Here is a 6,000-nt window from a genome sequence, read left to right as displayed (position 1 = left end):
AAATGTCTTTCCACCACAGACAGGGCTATAGTAAAATTGTCAAAGGGCTGTAATAGCTGCTTTCCCCTAAAAGTTATGGCCATAGCTGATATAACCATGTATCATCTAAATGTTGTGTTTGTATTTTGTATGCTGCTCCCTAAAAATAACTACTCACCTAATCAAAGCATGAATATGAAACTAACAAAGATCTTACTAATAATGTTGCATGCCACCTTACAAAAATGTACAGTCCCTAACACATCAGGTTTTGCTTCCCACAGCTCGGGATGGAGAACTGCATCCATATCTGGATGGCTAATACTGTGTCAAAACAACTACAAAGCATTATCTGACACACCTTTCATTAACCCTAATGCTATCTTCTTTTTCAGATGAGTTTGCTGTGAAATATCCAACTGATAGATCTCCTTATGTCTCATAAGCAATATCTAATAACGTGTCTGCTCAGGCAGCTGGAAATGTGGCAGTAACTTGGGGTTTTTCTTTCGAGGAAACAGGAACGGATGCCGCAGTTAAACTAAACTCAAACATCATTAAATTTCTACCTGTCTTTATAGTGGTATGCAAATGTAAAGTTCATACAGGTTTTGCTGACCCAGTGCAGCTCCAAAGGCAGCTGCACTTACATCTGTCTCACCAAGAACAAGAGGTTGAAAGTGTCGAGCATGCAGAAGAGGATACTGGGAATGTCCTCTCAGACAATGAACAAGAAGGAATATTTTGTTGACATCCATTCACAATAACGAATTCCCTGGGACGGAGTTTAAGCAAAATGCAACCAAATAAATATGTTGTTTGATGTGTGTTATTCAACTTGCTGATGAGATGAAATAAAAAGATGAGTGATTATTGACAACGATAAGAAGAAAGCAGTAGCATTGCCTGGAGCAGAGATGTCCAAACTCTGAATATGAATCTAAATGGACAAAGGGGGGAATGGAAGAAGTAATAACAAAAATTCAAGATGCAAAATTGGAGATTGAATGGAAAATTGAAATTGAAGTTTAGAAAATGTAAGATATTAAAGCAAGTGGTGTGCCACTGCTGTTATTAAGTGTACATTAGGAGAATAGTATGACACAAGGGGTGTATTAAATGCAGATATACATGATATGCCATACAAAGCAAAATAGAAATAAAGGGGAAATTAATTGAGAGCTGTTTATGATCTTGAAGTTGGAATTTGGACATGCCTGATCTAAGATGCACAGCAATAGTGATGGATGTTGTATTCATGATATATAGCATCTGATGTTTTTGTTTGCAATAGTGGGGTTTTCTCTTTTCAGGATGACAGTGGAGAGATTGACCTGTCTGGAGACAGGACAGGACTGACAACACGCCAAAACTAGATGGCAATGCAGCTGAAGAGCGAGATTGCAGTTGACACAGCAAGATGATATGTTTGCTATGTCATGTAGAATTAAATGAATGTTTATGTTCTCATATATGTATATCCACGCATTATAATGTTGTAATTGTACGTTGTTGTAATCCTGTGATAATTGTAAATTAACTAAGGAATGAGCATGATCCTAATAATAATAATTAAATTAGGCTTTACTCTTTATACTATCGCATATCGATGTATAAACATTTTCTTAATATTTGGCAATAAAACTTGTGACAGTCTAGAGTTCAATGGCCGATTGGCATGTGGTCATTTAATTAGAGGATAAATGGTAATTGGTCATTGTAAATTTCAAAGGAGTTTCCTCGCCTGGATTGGCTTGAAGGTGTGGATTCTCTGTAGTTACTTAGTAAGGCTTCCTACTTCTTTTTGATGCTCCTTAGAGGGGTATGGGTTTTCAGAACTGGGAAGCAACAGCTGATTTGTGGGATTCCCTTGCAGCTACACCTGAAAAGCCATAAGCAAATATTTCAAGTGTAAAGGGTACTTTTCAGAGTCTGCTGAAAAGTAGTGTAACTGAGGGGAGAACTACAGGTGTGGCTAAGGTTAGCCGAATTCGACCTGATTAGGACAAGTAAGGGATTTACCTAATCATAAAGTAATGTAAAATAAAGTGCCTTTAGGACCTTAATAAAAGGTTAGGTTATTTAGCTTCTCCTAAATTGCAGAAGAAAATAATAGGACTCTAAAATAAGTCATAGACTTGGATCGAGAGTATTTTTGTTGACAACAGACAAGCCGCGACGGGAGTTGGCCGAAGGTAACTTCTTGCGAATGTGTTCGTACGCTTTTTTCGAGACCTTAGGGGTCTCGAAGGGGGGAATTATGTAGTGTCTGTGTGTGTTGTTTATACATCCTAAGCCCCTATGGACAGGACAGGATAGGACAGGACCAGACGCTTCCCTTAAGTATATGTGGGAAGGTAACAACTTAAAGGTCTCATGTCTTGGATAATAATTTATTAGCCTGTAGTGTGCGTCAGAGAACGGCTACAGGAAGAGGCTCCACACTGAAGCCTGATCAACTTAGAGGTTCAGGGTTTGATTTAACATATACAATTCCATCTAAGTAAAGAGAGACTAGCAGGTCAACTTTAAATAACACCAACATATTTACGTAATCCATTTCCTTGAGACATATTCCAATAGAGATGTTATGCAGTCCCATTCTTCTCCAAACAGGATAGAGGGACCCTCAATCCCCCAAAAGTGAACAATTAGAGGAAATAGGCGGGTGTGAGCGAACGGACCCTAAAAAGGATCCACGCACCAAAGAACGGGGTGGATTTTGGTTGATCTCCTAAGACTGAGGGTTCGAGAGGATTTCAGTTAGAGCAGAGGGCAAAGCATTTGGGACAACACTTTGCCGAAATTTGAGAATACCAGAGAGTGGCCACACTCTGGTTCGGACGCTGGCTAAAAGATCTGTTACAATAAAGATTGCTCTATCATTCCACCAGCCTTGCCTCCGCAGAATTCTTTTATCAGCATATTATACACCTTTGGAGGACGACAGCCCATACACTTCAACAGCTAACAGCATGGGGTCAGAACTTTACACTGTGTTTTAAGCGTCTTAACATGCTCCACATCTCACACCGAATGTGATGCAACAACAGCAGACACCTTAGCACACAGCACTGTAGCGTGTATGACTCAAAATGAATAAAAAAGTAGTTAAAACAGTGTGTTTGTGCAAGCAGCTACTTACCTGTTTGTTGACATCCGTGTGTTCCGGTAGCTAGACCAAACTAGCATATCTATCGAGTGTGTACTTAACAGGCTTAACAGGCTATTGTAAGGCTCATGGCTCATGACAGGCTGTAACATGGACATGTACATTATGAACATAAACACGAAAATGCTGGATTACGTTTCCGTCTCCGCCAGTGAGGGAGTAAGTGCACGCTCGACGGATTGACTACTTTGGTCTAGCTACCGGAAGCCACGGATGTCAACAAACAGGTAAGTAGCTCCTTGCACAAACACACTGTTTTAACTACTTTTTTATTCAGTTTGAGTCATACACGCTACAGTGCTGTGTGCTAAGATGTCTGTTGATGTTGCATAACTTTTGGTGTGAGATGTGGAGCATGTTAAGATGCTTAAAACACAGTGTAAAGTTCTGACCCCATGCTGTTAGCTGTCAATGCTAAGTCTCCGTTCACGGAGCTCTGTAATGGTTGGACCAAATGTGTTCGCGTCTTCGGTACTGGCAAGTCAAGGGTAGCTTGAGCAATGAAGCTGCATGTTTAAATCGACCGAAGTTCTCCTTTAAGGCGTTCACAGGTGTTAAGACCATATTTTCAAATCAATTTGGGATCTCAGGGCTTCTAAATACTTGGATGACACCGGACAAGCTTTATGGAGCCATTTTATGTTTTTTTTCTTCTGTGTGTTTTTTACATATTAAAACAAGTCCCCATCTACTTCAGTTGTTTAGAAGAATACTGCAACACTGTTTTGCTGTGTAGCCCCAGAAATGTTTAGTGGACTACTAAACTTCAATGAACTTTCCATCTGCATGAGAGTGAGTAGATAATGACAGATTTTTTTTTTTGTTGTTCAATTTATGGTGAAGTGTTCCCTTAACAATAATTACAATAGCTATGTTGAAATAGCCAATCTTCTGGCTGATGGTCTCCTTTGCTAAATTTAAGTCACTGGCACCAGTATTACACTGAGACTGTTTCATCAAAGGAAAGAACCTCTTGTTGTACATTTAAGTTAATGAGTAATTCAATTTAAGCTACATACTGAACTGATTAAGGTTAATTATTAATCCTGACTCAGCACTTCATCCCTACACAGCAGCAACCTCGGGTCACTGTCGCTGTGAGTAGAAAACTAACACGACAGCAGCAGGGCCCTGCGGTTCTGAGCCGTCTTCAAAAAATTCGGTGGTGTTTCCCTTTAAAACAAATCCGACGTAACGTGACGCAGATGCTTCCATCCATGAATTCTTGTGCGTATCCTCGCGCGGCAGCCACCCAGCGCACCTCCTGCACCGCCCCGACCCAGCCCCTCCTCTCCTCTCCTCTCCTCTTCTCTCCTTCCCTCCTCCCCGGTGTGTGAGCCAGGATCACCGCTCCATCCAGCGGATATCTTGGCGAAGAACCCGAGAGGAAAACTATTAAATCGGAGGCGATGGAACCGCGGAAGGAGGAACAGTGCGACTAGAAAGGGGGCACAGGTAAGCGAGGCCCGAGTTTGTCATTGACATCATCTGAGCCACTGGCCGCGGCTGAGCTGTCATTTTGCGGACGATTCGCCTGTGTAGTGGAGAGAGTGCGCTGTGCATCAAGGAACGATGATATACGAATGGAGTAACCGTACAGGACATGTCTAGAGCTTGGTGTTTATTTGTAGTCTTCCGCAACGCTCGCTCCATTTCCAGTCAGTTTATTTTGGTGCAGCTGATGGATGCTGTGCAGTGCGCTACGGCAGATGTTTGCGCGTCTTGTCATCCCGTGCGCCCATTTCTGAGCGTCAGGTGCGTGTTGTCCTCCGCTGTCAGCGTCACAGCAGGCTGCATATCTAATCGCACTTTTACTGGGGAATAGAAAAGCCCCTGGCTGCTCTCCGAACCCTGCATGGAGAAACAGCTCAATGTGTCTGAGAGCCAAAGTAAATGACATCCATGTTTGCAGGAAGCAGAGTCGTGACAGGTTGCCCGGCGCTGCAGTTTGACCTTGCAGCATTTCTGTATTTCAGGAACTCACGTCCCACCTGAGAGATAACAGAGGCACAGCTCTTTCTTTTAAGATATTGCGACTGAATTTCAATAATGATATCAAAGCTTTATCCAATTTGCATGAGGCTGAATCGGGTTAACTCTCCGTTCATTGAATTTGCTGCCATTTCTCTAACACATTTGTGAAAGCCTATAAGCCTTATTATGAATGTAACAACTGGCCGCACAATCAGAAATGAATGGACATACTGTAGTATAGGGTAGTGTAGTCTTTGACTTGAGATTCTCAGATCTTCCTCAAAAACATTGGCACAAACCACATGATGTATTTCAACAACTTATACTGATTGATACGCAATTTTGAATAAATACATAAGAACATGGAAGGATTATAAGATATAGGAACCTGGGCACAGATGTATGAAAGGAACCCTATCCTATTCCAACAAAGGAGCAAAACAACTTGATTTAAACAGACAGTTTGAGTCTTTTTGTGGTTACTTAGTGTCTCTTTGTAGTTGTTTTGATTCTCTTTGTAGTCAATTATGTCACTTTGTTGTTGTTCTGAGTCTCTTTGTTGTCAATTATGTCTTTTTGTTGTCGTTTTGAGTCTCTTTGTAGTAACTTAGTATATCTTTTTAGTTGTGTTGAGTCTTTGTAGTTACTTTGTTTGTCTTTGTTATTGTGTTGTCTGTCTTCATAGTCATGATGTTATCGTTACGTCATTTTGACATCTTGAGTCCCTTGGCCTGTGACCTATACTCCTGTTCAATAAACTTTCCGTCCATAAGGACCTTTATTTTTTAATGAGGCAACATACAGTCTGCACAGTGTTTGAAATGCAAGAGTGAGCAGAGAAGAAACACAAACACACCTTGACTGAAGACAAAGCT

General features: G+C 41.2%; 1 protein-coding gene across 4 annotated transcripts in view; it reads left to right on the top strand.

Annotated features, from left to right (window-relative positions):
• Nucleotides 1-4,377: 4,377 nt before the first annotated feature.
• Nucleotides 4,378-6,000, top strand: part of snphb (syntaphilin b) — a 41,151-nt gene continuing 39,528 nt past the window's right edge. For all 4 annotated transcript variants that reach the window (XM_030423162.1, XM_030423159.1, XM_030423160.1 and 1 more), the window contains exon 1: nucleotides 4,378-4,606. The gene's annotated coding sequence lies outside the window, so the exon portion shown is untranslated. The remainder of the gene's footprint in view (nucleotides 4,607-6,000) is intronic.

Source organism: Sparus aurata, chromosome 7 (assembly GCF_900880675.1).
Source record: "Sparus aurata chromosome 7, fSpaAur1.1, whole genome shotgun sequence".
NCBI lineage: Eukaryota > Metazoa > Chordata > Actinopteri > Spariformes > Sparidae > Sparus > Sparus aurata.
The sequence above is the reverse complement of the archived record's forward strand: the minus strand, read 5'-3'. Positions and strand labels throughout refer to the sequence as shown.